Source organism: Melozone crissalis, unplaced genomic scaffold, assembly GCF_028551555.1.
Source record: "Melozone crissalis strain CALT ecotype California unplaced genomic scaffold, PUWL_Pcris_2 ptg000201l_1, whole genome shotgun sequence".
NCBI lineage: Eukaryota > Metazoa > Chordata > Aves > Passeriformes > Passerellidae > Melozone > Melozone crissalis.
In genome coordinates, this window is record NW_026535965.1 from 1,976,384 (window position 1) to 1,996,061 (window position 19,678).

The window sequence follows — 19,678 nt, forward strand, 5'->3', positions numbered from 1 at the left end:
TATTTGATATGTACTAATTTTTAGAAGACAACTCCACGGGAAATATTTTCTTAAAAATAAAATTTTTGCATAAGCTTGTGACCCTTGTACTGCCTATAGGCTCCTGAGGTTCTCACCAAATGGAAGAGATATTTTTCTATTGGCAGGGACTCAATAGAAGAAAGAAGGGAAAAAAAATCCATGCCCCAAAAGAATAGCTTCATGGGAAAATGTATTAAACAGTGAAAGAACCAGGAAAATTAGAGCTAATTTAGATTGACAGTGTTTTCAAACATGTCAGAACTAAGTGAACTTTTTAGGCAAAAATGTTGTGCTAGATCCCTAGAGGACATAAATAATGATATCCATTATCTTCCTCATGAGATAAAATCAATATTTTATTTTTAAAGGCCTTCAAAAGAGATGGAGCTCCAGATTCTCAGAGGCACAAAATACCAGTGTAAGCAGGATAGAGTGTCTGAGGCTGTGTGAGCCTCAATCCTACTTTCTTTATCTTGGAAAGTTGCAGAGGCTAAAAATGGCCTACAGACATTTCAGATGATCCTGATCCGAGGCATCTGGTTTCCATGAGGGTTTTTGTCATTCATTGAGAACAGTGAAATTATTTCTGGAATGCTGAAAGGCGGGACAGAATCAGCACAGCCTTTGTTAGAAGTGGGATCTGCAGAGTCAGAAATGCTTTTCCTTGGAGTGATCTCATGTAGTCCATGCAAACTTTAGATTTAGAATTTAGCTGCCCCTCAGGTGGAGTCACTGCTTCTCCTCTGAGCTGATAGCTGACCCAAAGAGATGGGCTTGCCGATGTCTGCAGCAGCATTTGGCAATGACTCAGAGCAGCAATTACTGACTCACAAAAGAACCTTTTCCACTAATGCATGTTTCTCGCCATTTTCCTAGGCATGGGAGGCTGTGACTCACTGCGTGCTTCAATTTAGAGGAAATGCACGATCAATGTCGTTTACAACTCACTCTTTTGGACTACTGATGCTTAGATATGCAGCTGCAGGCAGGTAAACGAATACCATTATCACAAGAGAGACTACCAATTCTGGGATACTGAGAGCCAATTCAGGACCCTCCTGCTTGCATGTTGATATGGGGATTTTTGTGTTGGGAGGGTTTTTTTTAAACATCATGAGTGAAAATAATTTGTTAGAGACACAGAGGAATTTGATGAATACTAGGAAAAGAAATGTTTTTATTTTTGTTATTTAAAAACTTTTAAGCAGTCTCCATAGAATATAAATGCAGTGCAAAGAAGTTCTGTTCTTATCTTATAAATACCAGTGAGAACAAGCCCATTAATTTGTAATACTGCCAAGGGTTGTACTTATGAAGCGTAGAATGTATGAAGTACAAAACAACAATTTCTATTCAGTCACAGAACAACTAAAATTAGGCTATACTTTGAATTCTCTATGGCAGAAAATGAAACCTTCAAGTGAAGAAAATGAAACCCTTTCAGGGTTTTTTATGTTTGAGCAATTAAAACACCTCATAATTCCACAGTATATGAGATCCAGTGGAAGACTCACTGAAATAGATCAGAACAGATTCTCTACATCACATTAACGATTTGAGCAACCAAAACATGCTTTGAATTAAATACAATGACAAAATACTAATCTTGATTTCATTTTAATAAATTCCAGAGATGGATGGTTGTCATATATGTGTGCTTTCAGTTTCCCTGCAAGGCATTTAAAGTTCAGTTGTATAGTGTGGTTTCATACATTGAAATATTGTAAATAAGTTTTAAAAAACAACCCAGAAGACCATTTTTCCCCCAAAAATATTTTTGACAAAAAAATAGCAGCATTAAATGTATGTTTGACAAAACAAATTTTGTTTGGAAATTTGGACTAGATCTAAAGTTTCAAATGTCAGCTTGAAAAATTCTCTAACAGAGACTACCAGTCTGTGAAGCTTCATGTTTAAACTTAGGCTCTGCAAGAGTCAGAGAGCTACACTGATGGTAATTAGAAAATTTTTTGTTAGATTAAGTGGGTTAAGGTTATTCAGAGTAGCTCTTTCACACTGTCCAGTGACTTAAGCATCCTCAAAATAGTAGTGGACTGCTCACTATACTCTGAGCAGTTATTTCATTTTTATAATTCCCTTTTTGACATATTCTAGGTGTGTCATGAGGGCTTTCTGTGTCCCAAGGACTTCACGTTTGGGAACATTCAAAGGAATAGGAGTCATAATGCAAAAAGTATTTCAGTTTTTATGTAGCTCCACATGTCTCGGCATATTATAGAATTTTATCTGTGACTTTTTTCCTGTAAGGAACAGAGTCAATTCCCAATACTTCAAAACCCAGCAGTGGTTTACATGTTTTTCTATCCACACTACTCCATGTGCATTACACATACAGACACACTGCTGTATATTATAAAGTGGGTAGGTTTATGCACATTATAACATGTATGTAGTTACACACAGACACACACAATTAATATGCTTTATACCAAAGCTATATTCTGTACAAACTACTAACAAAACCCCAGACCATGACATGACAAAAGAATTAATTTCTTTTAGAACCTTTTGGGGTTTTTTCTGGATTGCAGGAAAGTATTTATTAAGAAAGCATAGTCTTTCAAACATACCAGATAGTACACTTCCATCAATTTATTTTATTTAGTGACAGAGAAAAAGTAACACTTGTAGTAAAAGAACCAAGAAACCCTATAAATTGCTATCTGGTTCAACACCATTTCATAGAAGTTCTTTGAGAAAGAAAACAATTCTTTTTTTTACAAAGCTGTCCTTTTAGAATTTGTTCTACAACCTTAATTAAAACATTTGACTATGGGGTAGAGAGATGTTGTGGGTTTTCCATTATATTTCAGTTTAAAATATCTTTTTATTATCTTTTAAAATGTGAAAATCATGGTAGCCGTTTGCTTCAGGTGACAACTAGAAGGAGTATGAGATATTTTGGTAGTTTGATTTGTGCTTTGACTATAAAACTTTATGATGCAGCTTGTCTTGATGAGAAATCTTATAACTTAAGCAGTCCTCTAATTCTCTCACACTTGCTTTTTCAAAAGGGATAAAATAAAGATTTTGTGTTGAATTTGGCTCAGCTGAGTTTGATGGCATAAATGAGGGCAGAGGCTAAGCCTGACTGTGGAAGTGGGACCTTCGAAGGAATTTGGCTGTGGGCACATGAAAAGCAAAGCAGAGCAGCTTATTCACAGCCTCATCCGGCTTTTGAATTTGATGCTTTGATATGATGATTTGATATCAGTAAAAGGGTCAAACATATTTTAAACTAAAGAGAGCAATTGAGTTGAGAGATAAAATAGTGCAAATTGGAAAGTTTTCACGTTTCACAAACTGCTCAGCGCTGCAGAATGAGACTGGAATATTTTTAATTACCCTTAAATGTGACTAAGCTGTGTGTAGGTTTCAGAAGCAGGTGAGTCAGAGGAGGAAACCTCACTCCTCAGCAAGGATTTGGACCATCTGAGATAAATCAACATATGTAGAAAATTAAATCTGATTTAATAATGATGAAATTAATAGAAAATTGTATTATTTTATTTTTAAAAGCCTGAAGCTTACTGCTTCATTCAGTTTAAGAAATGAGAAGAGAAATAACAGAGTGGAAGGGTATCATCACAGAGAGAAACCCCCTCAGAGAGCAAGCTTTTAATTAAATCATAACAGATGCTGACCTAGGCATTGAGGGGAATCAACGTTTCTGATTTGTACAGCATTTAAGGTGATACAAGAGGTGAAGAGTGAAAAGCAGGGGAATTCATGTATGCATTGGTTTTATTCCTCCTGGGATCACAAAGGTCATTGGCAAAGTTCCTGCTGACCATAAAGTCGCATGCTCAGGCCCAGCTGCTCACGTTGTTGTTCATAAAGAAAACAGATTTATGCAACTGAGCCGCTGAGTGGAGGGGTTTATGGGGCGCTCCCGGCGCTGTCTCATGGAAGGACTGCAGGAGCTTCTCACAGGGTCGGGGGGAACGCCTGGATCCGCGCTTGGATACGTGGAGCATCGCTTAAAGGAGGCGCCGAGGGACGAATCTTGGTGCCGGGGAGCAGCAGCCGAACAGGTGAGCCCGTGTGGGTTTGGAGCGGGGAATTTTCTCCTTCCCCTTTGCAATTTCATCTCGCCAGTCCCTCCCCGGTTCCCTAGGAAGAAAAATGGAGCTTATGAGGACAAAAGGGATTAAGGAGAAGGAAGCAGCTACTCTTCTTTTATTGTCTGCGTTTGAACTGAGGGGATCCCTCTTCACTTGGGGTTTTAAGGGTGATGATTGCAGGAAAAGCTGCCTTTTCCAGGCTGTTAGGGGTATTCCGGGGGTGACAGGGAATCCCTGCGTTCTATTTTAAGGGGAATGGGAAAAGTATTCTTGTGGTGTTATGGGTTTGATTTGAAGGCAGCCCACCCCATTTTCATCACCCTCGGGTTTAAATGGAGGGGGCAGCCCTGGTGTCCCTCCTTTTCAAGGGTTTGAATGGAGGTCGAAATCGCCCTTTCCCATCAGTCGAAGACTTTCATTTAAGGAGCGCCCCTTCTTTTCTGCTCTCGTAGGGGACGAAACTGAAGGGGAGAACGCATTTCTTTGCCCTTGTTGAAGTGAGGAAAGGAAAGGGAAGATTTATATAGAAATATAAATCTAAATATAGAAATATACAGTCAATATGGAAAGATATTTGTAAAAACACGACTGAACGAGGCCGCCTTCGGCCGAATGGAACGAGCTCAGCCGAACCAAGGCGAGACCGGCCGAACCTGACGGGCTCGAGCGAACCGAGGCCAGGCTTGCGAGGCTGCCTGAAAGGAGCCGAGCTCAGCCGAACCGAGCCCGCTGCTCTCGTGCGCGCTAATTAGCGCGAGTGCGGTCACAGCCCAATGAGCTCCTGTGCCACCCCGCGCTCCCGGTCGTGTCGGTGCGATGGCCGGGCCGCCCGCGGGACGCGGCAGCAGGAGAGCCCCGAGCCGGGCGAGTTTAACGTGAGGCGGCGCCGCTTGCCCGCCCTCGGGGAGGCGAGCCGAGCCGAGCTCAGCCGAACGCGCAGAGAGCGGCTCCGAGTTGGGCCGAAGCGCGCCGAAGGGACGAATGCAGCCGAATGCGGCCGCCAATAGGCGAGTTTAGCCGACAATAGCCGAGTTTAGCCGAAGAGCCGACTGGAGCCGAGTGACTCCGGAGCGAGCCCAGCTCCCCCGAGCGCAGCCTCCCGGGCAGGGCGAGGCGCCGGGCCGGGCTCGGGGTGCAGCCGGGGCTCTGTGAGGCTTCCCCGCCTGTCCCTCTCTCTAGCCCTCCTTCCTTCTCCCCGTATTCGCCTTCTCTCGCTCCCTTTCCCCCATTCCCTCTCCCCCCACAACCCCGGCTCCTTCCTGTCCAGCCCCTTCCCCGCTACTCCCTTCCCGTTCCCCGTTTCTGCCTCCTCTGTCCACCCTCCCTCTACCCCCTCCCGGGCTTTCCCTTCCCGTGCCGCTTTCCTGCACAGCCCGCCCTCCCTCGCCGCCCTTTGTCATGCCCTGCTCTCGCTCCTCTCTTCCGGTGCCCGCTTTCCTTCTTTGCCGCGCAGCCGCGGGGCTCGGGGTGCCGGAGAATGAAGGCCCGAGGGTATGAGGATTCATCAGTGGTGCTGTTAACACAGTCAGAATGGCTCAGTGACTCTGTGCCAGGCTGGTGTGGCCTCAAAGGCTGCCCCTGCTGCTGGCAGAGTGTGTGAAGCGTCTGCTGAGCGGGCAGCGGCATCCCCCCCGAACACCTTCTCGCAGCAGGGACGGAGATGGACCCAGCCCAGCGCGTGGAAATGGATCTCTCCAGCTGAACGCTCAGGTGAAGCGAGCAGAGAGCGTGCTCAGCATGAACCAGGTGAGCTGCACGTCTCCAGGGTAATGATTCTTGCACCTTCAGAGCCACAGTATCGCTGAGCTTTTTTTTTCCCCAGGCTTTCCATCACCTCTCAAACAGACGAATGCTCCCCTTGGAGGCTGCTGTGCCCTGGGGAGCCTGGCAGGTGGCCCCGTTGGTGAGAGGAGGGCAGCTGCAGGCAGGCAGCCCCCAGGAAAACACGGGAGTTTCAGTGGTTTCTGATGCCTGAGGAACGGGGAGATGGCGTGAGCTGAGCAGGAGTTAAGCACGGTCGTACAGAGGCCTGGCTGTTATGATTTAAGATGGCTTATTGAATATCTGTAGTTTCTATAGATATTTGTATATCTGTCCAAGTAGGATATAGAGCCTTGTGCAGGAGAAAAAGAACTCTGGATGTAAGATATGACCTGGGGGAGGCATCATGCCAGGCTATCCCTTCCAGATTTGGACGGCTTCAGTGTCTTGTGTGGCATGATGGGAAGTTTTGAAAATTAAGATTTCCTCTTTGGTGCGGGTCAGATGGGTGACGCCTGGCAGCTCGTGCACTGCCACTGTGCTAACCTGTGTGCCTCTCCTTCCCTCCCTTCTCCACAGGCAGCGCAACACGGGAGCAGCAGGGAGAGCTGGCTTTGTCCTGGAGGATCCAGGAGCTCGCGGTGTATATCTGAGCCTGCAGCTCCAGGCTGCCGCAGGACGGAAGGGCTGCACACAACCAGAGCGTACAGGTACTGTCACAAACGTGGGCTGTGGTGGCTGAGCCCTCAGGAGCTGGCGGTGCCAGCTGGGAGAAGAACAGTAGCTTCCAGCCTTTTCTTTTGTCTGCGTTTCCCCGTGTTCAGTCAGTCTGATTACTTCTGGGCATTTGCCCAGCAGGGTGTGAAATGCTTCAAGGGCTAAAGGGGGAAAAAAAGGGAAACACAAACTATAATCCACACCTCAGGAGGGAGAAGACATCTGTCAGGACAAACTCTTAAGAGAAATGGGATGAAGAATACTTGTTTATTCAGTCTTTGGTATGTGTAGCTAGTTCAAAGAGGTCTCCCAGTCCTTCCCATTAGCAGAGCAAAGGAAGAGCAGCAAAGCCCTCAGGCTAAGCCATTAAAAGCAGCAGCAGCAGCTTTGTGTGCTGGAGTGTGGCAGGCATTCCTAGGTTTGCTTTTTGGTTTTGCATCTAGCACTGGTAGAGGAAAGTTCTTTGCAAGGTGATAGTTCCAGCCTTGTATTGAAATGTGAGCAAAGAGGAACTTTGTCAGTTGGATTGGGGTTTATTCACAGCACTTGTAAACAGAGTTAACATTCAGATAACATGTGCAGGGAGTGTGTGCTGTGGGTTAGCACAAGTGACAAAGGAAGTGGGACAGGGACAGGGCACTTTTCCCTTCAAGGTACTGTCTTTCTCTGGAAGAATGATGTGAGAGCAGAAAAGTTGCAATGGCACTGCAGTTCCCTGCACAGAATATACCCAGGGAGGTGAAGCACAGCCCAGTGGTGCCATTCACCTGCGCCCCAACGGGGAGCATCAGTGAAGTGAGGAGGACTGAGGAGCTCTCCCCTTGAGCAATCACAACAGTCATGTCAACGAGTGTCACCCTTTTCCAGACCACTGGCATGTGCTTGGGGACAATAACCTGTGTTTTTTACAGCCAGGTCTTCTGAGCCGCTGCTCACTGCTCGCAGTGAAAAGAAACTTGTGTACAGGCACTCTGCAAAATTGTCACCTCAGATGCCACTGAAGCACAGCTTTGGCTTTCAGGCATCTCCCCTGCAAGCTGTCCCTTGCGGCGTTTCCGCACTGGATTCATTGTAAATTCATTCCTCCCATTTTTTATTTGTAATTTCCAAAGAATATCAGTCGACTTTGACAGCCTCTTCAGGGCTCCCCAAGCTTCATACCACACCTAAATGCTCGTTTTCACTGCCTGAAGGGCTTCTCTCACCCGAGTGATTCTATGAATTTGGCCTGTACTTCAGCTTAAGGGGAAAGCTGTACATTGATTGCATTTTGGAGAAAAAGATTTGACCGTCCAGCTGTAAATTTAACTTGTGTTTTGCCTTCCAGGTTCGCTCGTATTGTAATTTGCAAATGGCACGGCAAATGCCACGAGAGCAGCTGGTGAAGGTGGCTCAGAAGCAATGACAAGAATGTGCTGCAAAGTTGGGTCCAGCAGTCCAGCTTCCCGACACGGTAGGGCAGGCACACCTTTTGATAAAGCATCAAACGCTGTAGTTTTTATTCTTGGTGTTTGTCTGCGCTCCCATTCTGATCACCCCTTGAAGTATTATTTTTCAAAATGATATCTAGGAGAGAAATCATGTTTATTCAGGGGGAGCCATAATTTTCATCTGTTCCAAATGCACCAGGTGTGTTTTAAGGCCTGCACACACAGCAAGAGCCGCAGAGCTTGTTGTGCAGTTTCCTGCAGCACTGATTTATTCTGTATTCCAGTAACCATGCCCTGGGCTGCCAGCCAGGCTCAATGCCAGGAGCGGGAGGAGCAGACCCGAGAGGTGCTTTGGGTGGAGCCCAGCCAGGTTTCAGGCAGCCCGCAGAGTCTGCCCTTGCAGTCCACACCGGTCTGCTGTTGCCATCTGCTGGAAAAATCCCTAATGGATATTTCCAAAGGTGGGGAGGAGCATCCGCTCCTGTCACGGACCTGCTGGGGGCTCTTTGCCCTCTGGCTCCGTGCGCTCTGCCCAAGAACAGCGTGTGCAGCAGGCTGTCACCGCTCTCTGCAGGGTGAAGCAACTTCAGCCAAGGTCAGTGCAAGAGCAAAACAATCCTGCCAGCAAAGCCTGCTACTAGAGAGGCAAACAATGATCCTTCCAAAGGAATTCATCCTTCTTCTCCCTTACAACTCTCCTGTGTCATCACACCGCAGAATGGTTTGGGGTGGAAGAGATCTTGAAAACGACCTAGTTCCACCCCTGTCCTGGGCAGGCTCACCTTCCTCTGGGCCAGGGTGCTGTGCTGTCGCAGATCAGGTGGCAGATCTGTGGAAATTGTAATGATATTATTAAGGCGTGTCTCTTATTGCCTTGCCATTCGTGAATCCCGAGGCTGTCTTGTCCTAGTTTAGCTTTCTGATGTGGAGGAGCAGAACTGCCAAATGATATGGATTTTGGTGCTCTCTGTGGAGTGACGTCCTGTAAAATTTCTGTCCCAGGAATGTTGTCACGATGGCTCTGCTCCATAAAGAATGACACGGCCTGATTGTCAGCAATTTTTGCTGCTGCAATAGTGTAAAAATGCTAAAATTTGAACACCGCTTATTATTTCAAAAGAGAATATTTTAAAACTGGAAGAGATAGCTGAAATTACACCTGAAAGGTAGCAAGAGCAAATACATAGAATATTTCTCCCTGTTTGTAGATATACTTTTCATTCAAAATTATGCTGATGGGGATATGCTTTTATGTATTTAGTGACTTTACAGATTTATTCCCCGAGTTTTTTGAGTTCACAGAGTCATGGAATAATTCAGGTTGGAAGGGGCTCTAAAGATCACCTCGTTCCGAGCCTGGTGCCGTGGGCAGGGACACGGTTCCATGGACCAGGTCGCTCTGAGCCTGATCCCAGAGCACCAATGGGCCTTGGAACACTTCCAGGGATGGGGCAGCCCCAGCATGTGTGAGCAACCTGTGCCAGCCAGTTGCCAGAGGAGGAAGAAAGCCCTTCCCAGCTGGAGCAGAGGCTGCTGCAGCTTGGCGCAGCCTCGTGTCACCGAGCGTGTGAGGCAGAAGGGCCCGTCCCGTGGAGGGAGAACGGCACTGAAAGATCTTTTTTGGGAGGAGCGGAGCAATGGAACGCCAAAGCAGCCTTCAGTTCTTGCAGCAGAGTTGGGAACAACTGGAAGCAGGAGCAGAGCTGGCCTGGTGCCTGGCAGCTCTGCAGGCAGTGGGGATGGAGAAGGTGCAGTTGTCTGTCTTCTTGGTTGAGTCTTGAAAAATGAGGCACTTTTCTGTAGGTCCTTTTCAAGCATTACGTGGCAGTTGCCCCTAGAAGTCCAAAGGCAGCTGTTTTCTTAGCAGGAGGAAGTCAGGAAGAGGCAAAGCAGGCAAAGACATCAGATAAGTCTGGATAAAAATCTTGGCTAAGCTGTTTTTTCCCCCTCCTCCAAACAGGCAATTCTGAAGCGCTGAGCAGAGATCTGCCCCCGGGAGGCAGAGCAGAGCCGATCTGTGAGAGCTGACACGGGAGCTGTGGTGAGGACAGCTGCTCCCCTGCCTCGGTGTGCGACCTGCTGAGCTGCCGTTCCTGTGCTGGGAGTGTTTCTCCTCTCATGCAGGCAAGCCAGAGAGCTCCTAGGGAAGGAGCAGGTAAGGTTGAAGTGCCGAGATCTCCCCGGTAAGAAGTGCCGTGACAAAAGGAAATGGCCTCAAGTTGCAGCAGGGAAGGCTCAGATTGGCTTTGAGGACCAATTTGTTCACTGAAAGGGTGGTCAGGCGTAGGAGCGGGCTGCCCAGGGCAGTCCCCATTGCTGGAGACATTTGAAGCATGGCAAGATGTGGTGTTTAGGGACCTGATTTGGGTGGGGGCTTGGCAGTGCTGGGGCAGCAGCTGGGCTCGATGGCCTTAGAAGGCTTTTGCAGCCTAAAGGACGCTATGGTTCTGGAAAGCCTCGACCCCTCTGGCTCCGACACAGCACCTGGACGCTGACGGAAGGAGGCTGGTCATAGAGCCTGGAGGTGCCTGTGCCACAGGGAGGGAGAGGGCAAGGCAGTGTCACCTGCAGGGAGGGTCTCGTCCCCAGAGAGCGGCCAGTGACTCCATCCGTGCCCGGGGCTCTGGGTGCACCCTCGGGGTGGACACCTGCCCTCAGGTTTCCCTCTGGGCACCCGGGGAGGGAACCGGGTCCATCCGTGCGGCAGCTCCAGGGCCTGCAGGCTCTGGGGCCCTGCAGCCGTGCGCCCTGTCACAGGGCGGCAGGGACGTGACACTGCCCGGCCGCGCCGCTGACCTGGGATCCTTGCTGCTTTCCTCCCGATCCCATATGGCTGTAGCAGCAATCTTGTGTCTTTTCTTTAAAAGTGTCCTTGGGAGAGTTCAAAGAGAGGGTAATTAGTTATGTCAAAGCCTACATATTTGACCTGTTGGCACTCAAGAGAAAAGACAAGAACCTGCTTGGCATCCTTGTGCCTGGAAGTCATTGTGACCCAGGGAAGCGAGGAAGGGGCTGGCCGAGGTCACTGAGGCTCTGAGATGGAGGTGAGTTTGCATTCCAGTTGATTGGAACGGAGGCTCATCAGAAGTTTCCTCGGCTATCCAAGGCACAGAGCCCTGGAGCCAGGTGAGCCTGAGCTGCTGCACGCTTGCTGTGAGCTTTGGGGTGAGGGTGCATCGTTGCAGGCCTGGGATGGATTGAAATGCGCTGAGGAAAGCAGAGGGAGGGAGGGAGGGAAATGCTCTGTTAACTTGTGCCAATTCTTCTGTCAGACTCATCACGGCGGGACAGCATGGAGACTGAAAGTGTGAGAAGATGTGGAGGGGAACAGAGAATCTGACGGGAGCAGCGAACGAGCACGAGTGCACGAATTTTAATTTTGCTTTTTGCTTGGATGTAAACTCAGGAGTTGAAAGGAATTTGGGAGTGAGAAGGGACATTTCAGAAGGAGAAGAAGAAAAAGAGGTTGTTGTTGTTGTTACAGTCCTGGCAAAATCTTTTGTTCTAGCTAATAAAAGAAGTTAGTTTAAGAAATAAAAAGAAAAAGGTGTAGTGTTTTTTTTTTTTACTTGACTATTATATTCATTGGTGGTATATGGTGTGTTGTTTTATTTCTTGGTATTATTAACTCTGTGTAAATTGTTTTTTGAGTGAAGCTGACTTTCTGGATGGGTTGGTTTGTATTTGAGGCAGGATTAATTTCAATGGGATTCTTTGGGTTGGGTTTTACTGGGATTTTTGTTTTTGTTTGTGTTTGCTGTCTGTATAAACATAGAGCTTTGGTAGGGCCAGCTGGGCTGCTGGAGTTTTGGGTGTGAATTTATGAGATGGCTTTTGTTAAATGCAGTTTTTAATTTTGGAAAGGTTTTTCAATGTAGTGGTTTTAAGGTGGTTTTTAAGAATTCATTGTATTGTTTTCTGTTGTTTGTAGTTGGTGTATGATAAGGGATGTGGTGTGACTTCTTGAACGCTATGGTTTTAGTGTTCCTAAGTTCTGATTTCTTTCTGGTTCGATAGTTTTTTTTATTTTTTGGGACAGGGGCATTTATATGGTGGGTTTTTATAGGCAATACGTTTTTTAATTTAGGTAGTGATGTTTTTTAGTATTTTAATAGTTTAGGGTTTTGATTTTCATGGTTTTAATTATTTTTTTTTAATTTTTTCAAATAACTTTTCTAGATGATAGGTTATTATTTGTGCATTAGCATAAAGGTAGAGCTTTGGGGACTTTTTTTAGTAATGTTTAGGGTCAGTTGTACAGTTTTGAGTCTCGTGAGTTGGTTTGATTTAATTTTTACTGGGTGTTTGTTTTTATTAGCAGTTGTGTCATTTTCAAGGTGTATTTGAGTTTTTTGGGGTTTTTGAGATAGTGGTTTAGGAGGAAGTTTATGATGAGAATGTGCGGAGGTTTTGGGCTACTTTATAGTGGGATTTAAAATTTATTGACAGTTAGGTTTATTTGAGTTTTTATTAGGGTTCAATGACGTTGTGGGACGTTTGTTCCGTTAGTAATAGCAGTGGGTTTTGTTTTGATGCGCTGCGATGGGACGAGCATGTGCTGCGTGCCGGTGCTGACAAAGGTACGGTATTGTTGTGGTTCTGGTGCGTGGGGTTAATGAACTTGTATGGTTTAATATAGAGATGAAAATAGAAATAAATATACATTTAAAAATAAATATAACATTAGAGTGGTAAACATAAATATAGATAACAGATACATACATAAAACTGTAATACATGGTATATAATTGTAACATCATATAGATAAATGATAGTCTATTATATATATATATATATATACACAAAGATACATAAATATAGATAGTTAATATGAAAATATTTAAATGGAGTTAAAATAAATGGGGGGGTTTTATTAGGTTATAGGCTGGGGTTTTTAAATAAGTGATAGAAATAAAATATCAATTCAGATATACAAATATATATACAAATACAAATCTCTATAAATATTTAATTTAAATAAATATAAGTAAAAGAAATCTATAATACAGAAAATACAGATCTCTTATTATATTAGAAGGTATTCTCTCTAATATATATAATATCTATGAATAAAATAAATTAAAATATCCATATGAATATCATTTTAATTTTGAAAAATAAATTTACTTCCTACATTTTTAAATCTGGTTCAAATAAAGGGGCGTCCTTGCTTTTCATTTGGTTAGAGGCAGGAGTTTTATTTTAAATAATATAAGTAATATAGAAATGTGGATCTTAAGATAGAAATATGTAATAAATATATAAGGAGAAATTGCTAAAATATGAATATAAATTTATATATAAATATATGTAAGTAATATGAAGAGTTGTAGTGTAGAATGTAAATAACATTATACGGCAATATAAATTATAAATGGGAATATAAATATAAAAATATGTAAATATAGCTTAAAAGAAAGGGAATGTTTTGGCTTTTATTTAAGTAGAGGCAGGGGTTTTATTTTGAATATTATAAGTGTTCCAGAAGTAAAAATCTTGAGGCAGAAATATTTAATCAATATAAAAAATATGAATAAAAATATATAAAAATTCATAAATAACTACTCGCATCAGATGTAATATAGAATATAAATTTATTTTTAACTTGACATTGGTAAAGATAAATGTATAAGTAAGCAATAGACATTAATATACCTTATAAATACAAATATGAATATAAAAATTGAACTTTAGGATAAAGTCTATTTAAATATTGTTTACAACAAAGGGTTGGGGTTTTTTTTATTCCTATTGTGTTAGAGGCAGGGTTTTTATTTTAAATAATATGAATGTAGATATTATTGTTATTTATTTCTAAATATGGAGATATACAATCGAGATATAAATATATATATAAAAACACAAAATATAAAGAAATACCAATAATAGGAAGAGATGTAATGAAGAATACAAATAACAGTATACATAAGTGTACATTTTAAATGTAAATATGAATATGAACCTGAAAACTAGAATTTTAAAAAATATTTGAATACCGTTGAGAAGAAAGGGCTTCTTTTTGGCTTTAATGTGGATGGAGGCAAAGGTTTTATTTTAAATAATGCAAGTGTTACAGAAGTAAAAATCGTAACAGAAATATATACTTACTATGTAAAAATATGTATAAAAATATACAAATAAATTTAAGTTTTAGGGATATATGCAATATGGAATAGAAATGTATTTATAAAAAGAAACGTATAAATGGACAGTGTACATCAATATACATTGTAAATAGAAATGTGAATATTAATAGGAAAAAACTTTTAAAAAAATATTTAAATATTTTTTAAAAGAAATTGTTGGGTTTTTGGGTTTTTTTTTGTGTGTTGTGTTTTGTTTTGTCTTTTATCCTATTAGATTAGAGGCAGAAGTTTATTTTTCCTCTTCCCCGTTGTTTTGGGGCATTTATTTCAGAGCAGTTTTCGGCGGGGGCCGCCCCTGTTCTTTTTCGCCGCCTTCCCTGCCCGCAGCCCCGAGGCGCGCTGCGCCCCCGGCTGGGGCGTGCGGCAGTGCTGCCGCCTTGTGGGCAGAGCGCGGTACTGCAGCCCTGCACCGAGAGGCCGCCACCTTGGGAGTGGCGCGTCACGGGTGTCGCGGACTTTTAATTGACCTTCTCAGCATGGCGGCGAAAAGGGCGGGGAAGTGGAGGACCGGGGTGGGTGTAAGTGGACTGCCTGCACAGAATACTGACGTCATGGCGGCTCCGACGGATTTTTCTGTGGCGTTTCATGTGTACCCGACACATGCTGTGGGCTCAGCGGCGCCGCGGGCGGGGTAGTTCGGCGGGTTTGTGCCAAGCATCTGGGGTAAACGCCTCGCTGTGCCGGGGTCCTCTGACGGCCGCTTTCGCGCCCTGAGGGAGCCGAGCCGGGCCGAATTGTTCCGAAGAGCCGAAGAGCCGAGGGTGGCCGAAAACAGCCGAGTTGACCCGAAGGGCCGAGGGAAGCCGGAAATAGCCGAGTTTACCCGAAGAGCCGAGGGTGGCCGAAAACAGCCGACTTGAACCGAAGAGCCCAGGGCGGCCCAAAATCGCCCAGTTTACACCAAGAGACCATGATAGCCGACTGGAACCGATAGCCGAGTGTAGCCGACACTGGCCGCATTTAGACAATGTGCCCAATATGACCGAGTTTAGTCGAACCGTGCCGAGTTTGGCCGAAGAGCTGAACTGAAACGACTTTAGACCAAGAGCCGAACCAAGCCGAATTCAGCCGAGTTTCATTCAACAGAACCGAACAACGCCGCAGCGCTGTGCCTGCAGTGCGCCTGTGCAGGCGGCAGGGATCGCTGTGCCTGCAGTGCTCCGAGGCAGACGGCAGGGGGCGCTGTGCCTGCAGTGCGCCTGTGCAGACGCCAGGGATCGCTGTGCCTGCAGTGCGCCTGTGCAGGCGGCAGGGATCGCTGTGCCTGCAGTGCTCCGAGGCAGACGGCAGGGGGCGCTGTGCCTGCAGTGCGCCTGTGCAGACGCCAGGGATCGCTGTGCCTGCAGTGCGCCTGTGCAGACGGCAGGGATCGCTGTGCCTGCAGTGCTCCGGGACAGACGGCAGGGGGCGCTGTATAAAGTAAGTAGAAAATATCAACTCTCTATAAGAAGGAATAAAAGCTCTATGTCACGTGCAGCAGTAGAAAATTTCAGGCTCCCAGGGAATAAATAGTTTTCTTTAAATCCTTTTCGTTTTGGAGGTTTTTTTTTTTTTTACTCCCAGGTAGCCTGATAGTTTCTACTGCTGTTTTTTTATTCTAAAGCTAGAAAGGTAAACCAAGATCAGAAATACAAGAAAGGGAAAGGGAAGGGAAAGGAAAGGAAAGGAAGCGGGAGAGCAAGAGGGAAGGGAAGGGGTGAAAAACAGAGTGAAAAAAGAAAAAAGGGTTGGAGGGAAAAAGAGAGGGCATTCGGGAGGAGCGGTGGTGCCTCAGGTCCTTCCCCGCCCAGGGGTGAAGGTCCCGTTTGATGCCCGGGAGGGACTGCAGGTCCCGGCGCTGGGGGACGGAGCCGTGGCTGTCATCCCGAGACTACAACTCCCGGCAGGCCCTGCTGCCGGCGCGGCACGTGACGCAACGGCTGACGCGGCACATGACTGGCTGGCGGGCCAGGCGGCCGGGCGGGGCTGTGCGCGGGCCACTCCCGGCGCCTCTCCCGCGCGGGGCGGCGACGCAGGACGGGCGAAGCCTCCGTCCGGCCGCCCGCACGGCGCCGAGCAGCGCGGAAGGAGCGTCCGCGGGGTTCCTCGGCCTCACTCGGCGGTGCCGGGGGCGGGGGGCGGGGCGGTGCTTTGCTGCCGCGGGCCGGGAGCTGCAGGAGCCGCCCCGGGCGAGCACGGCGAGCACCTGTGAGTTTTTTTTTTTTCCCTCTAAATCGGGAGTAAATATAGCTGAGTAAAATTAGCTTGGTTTTGTTCCTTCTTTTTTAACTGAATTGTTTTTATTAAAAATCCTATTTGAATGTGTAGAAAAAGTGGGGGTGTCCTGTAATATATTGTAGCTTTTCTTGTTTACAGGGTACTCAGAAAATACGTCTCCCTTAGAGTCCCACAGAAAGGTTCTCAGTGCGATCTCTATCAAGGTATGTATTTCCAAATAAGTGATCCCTTTAGATATTTGCCTGTGTACCTTTTCCTGTTATTCAGAGCTTGCCTTCTGTGGGTTTTATGATAAACCTGTAAAACCGGTTTTGCAAGTCTTAATCGTTGAAGGCAGCATAGAGCCTGTTCTTGACCAGACAAAGGGAAAAAGTGTGACTTTGAGGCTGAACTTTTTCATTTGACTTGTCATTTTTCATTTGACTTGTCTTGAATTATTTAAGAACAGAGAGAACTAGAAAAAGAGAGAAATAGAATTGGTTATTGAGCACTCCTCAAATGCTCACCATGATTCAGTGTAGAGCCAAAGGGCGGGGTGATGGAACAGAACTCTGTGCTTTAGAAGGAAAGAAATTTAAACCTGACCTCCACAGAGTCTCACTAACTTCTGTTGTTTTAAAATACAAAATATGTTCAGGAAGTGTTGGAAGTTAGTATTTTGGGAAAGAAATGGCAGTTCCACAGAACATTCCATTTAACAGTAAATTGGAGGAGAGCCCAAGAGAAATTTTTCATCCCTTGATAGAAAAGGTAGGAAGTGACTTTTTTTGGTTTGGTTCTTTTTTCTTTATTATTTTCTAGAAATAAAAGTAATTAAGTATAGGTACTACTGGTCTGTTTCTTCCAGTAACAGGTGATAATAATAGTAGTAGTAATAGTAAAAATAATAATAGAAATAATAATAACAGTAATGTAATACTACTTAAACTGTCTTTATCCATTGAACTGGCCATTTCAAATCAAAACTTCTAAACACAAATCAAACCATCATCCTTGTAGAATCTTTCACAGCAGTGGGCTAAAGATCCTGGTTTTGTTGACAGGATTTCTTGGCTCTGGAAGAACAAGAGGGAAGTAGAAGCCTAACTACTTCTAGCTCACAGACCCGTCCAGTGAACAGAGCTTTGTATTTTGATGGGCTTGTGATGACTTTGAAATCAATTGGTCATTACAGTAAAAAAAATTAATGTTTTTTTGAACGTGACAGCAGAAGTAACTTTAAGCACCAACTTAATAATAATAGATCACCAATTTAAGTTAAAAATTCATGCTATACTATCAAAATTTAAAGGTAAATGATTATGTATTAGGTGATGGTATAAAGTGTATGTTCTAATGTGTAGGATGTATGCAAAGATACATACATACCTGAAAGTCCTTAGAGGAAACAAATTTTTATGTTTGCTGTCTGACTGTTTATCATACAATATTTGGTTTTATTTCGCAGGGATCGGTGAATTTTAACTTTGGAGTCCTCTATGCTAAGGATGCTCAGCCTGCAGATGATGAAATGTTCAGTAATGGTGAGTTTTTCACTTTCTCTTTAATTGCTATGCTGATCTGAATAAGAAAAAAACAAAAGCAAGAGAAAAAAAAAGGATGGTTTATTATTTTTTACACTGTTATGTTTGTTTCCTCAGTATTTGCTGCAGCTCTGCTTACCCAAGCTTTGGGTTCCTTCTGTCCCACTGGGAGTTGCCCAGTTTGGTTGCATCTGGTGAAATTCACCCCGAGACCTTACAGAAGTAGCTCAAACTACGTGAGAGCCATTTGCAGTTCTCTCCACACACCTGGAGAATGGGTGACGTTCTGAGGATGTGGCAACTGTACTTCTATCAAAACTCAGTCTGTGAAATTTCTGGGGAAAACCCTTCTGTGTCCTGAAGGGTTCAAACTCTGCTGAGGATCCAGTTATCAGGTGCTCACCTGGATGGTTCCAGCTCTTAAAGTGAACACTTGTACTCTTGCCCTGTAGTTTACATCCATTGTATTTTTGTTGTTTTGCAAGATTTTATGTCTTTGCAAAATATTGTGCATTTCGCTCTTTGGAACCTCTCAGATTGTTCTTTGGTGTAGCGCCACCTCATGGGACACTTGGCTGCTGTCCTAAAGGAGATGGTCGCTAGAATTGTAAATTCTGGAGAGTTTGTAAGTCTTCTGTCCCCAGGGAGCTGCCATGCTTTGTTTACTTTTGTTCTGTTGGTTAGGCGCTGCTTCTCATTGCAAGTATGAATTTCAAACTACCCTGTTCTCTTTTTAACTGTTTTCCTGGTTCTCTCCGTACGGCAGGGAAAGACTCTCGTATCCTTGTCTTCAGGCTCGGTGCTGTCCACGAAGATACGGAGACTAAAAAAATCATAAGAAGCGAAATATGACTGCAGGGAAAACAAGCTGGAGAGAACAAAAGGTGATATTGTTATCCTTACCCTGTGTTAGAAACATCCACTGTGCTTTGATGCTGGCAGCTGCCAGGGGCTTGTTAGCTCTTTTTAGGCAGGTGTAGGTGTTCGCTTGTAGGTTTTTTCTCTGGACAAGTCAATTCAAACTTTGCTAAGCTTATATTTGCAGATTACTCTCTAGCACAGTCCAGCATGACATTTTTGAATGCTGTAAAAAAAACATGTTACTTGGAAATTGCTAATGATGAGAAGCTTTAGGGGAAAATAAGATTTCAGGGTTGGGAGACGTGAGAAGAATTTTGTGGGGATGTTAGACTGAAGTAAAGCACACTTGAGGCTGGACTGGCACGCTGGCAGGTCCCCTATTAAACAGTAGTGCTGAGATTAGCCTGGGGGTTGCCCATTGTTTCTGTAGAAATCAGTGTTTCCTGGTCTTCAGAAGTAAGCTGCTTTGAAAAGCTGGAAGGTGCAGCATGGTGACAATCCGTGTGCTCTGGATTAAAAGTAGATTTCAGAATGGTCCTAGGCTTTTGTCTTTTCCTCGAAGCCGATGTAATCCTATTGAGGAGCTTTTAATTCTGTGCTGCCACGTCATCGATCAGGGCCCTGTCGTACTAATCATCATACAGATACAAAACAAAAAATCGGACCCTGTCCCAACCACTTAGAGCCCAGAACACGATTTCCTCGGGCTGCCATTTGTGTGCCATCGGCACTCACCACGGAAGCGAGCTGGGGATTGTTGCAGCTGCTGGGAACAAACCGCTCCTCGTCACACAGGAACGGAATTGGGACGACGCCTCGGCCAGCCCCTCTCTGCCATCGTCTCCTGAATCTGCAGCAGAGCAGTTCCGGTCCATCCGGGCACGTGTAATCCAGTTCCCGATGATCTGAGCGCACGG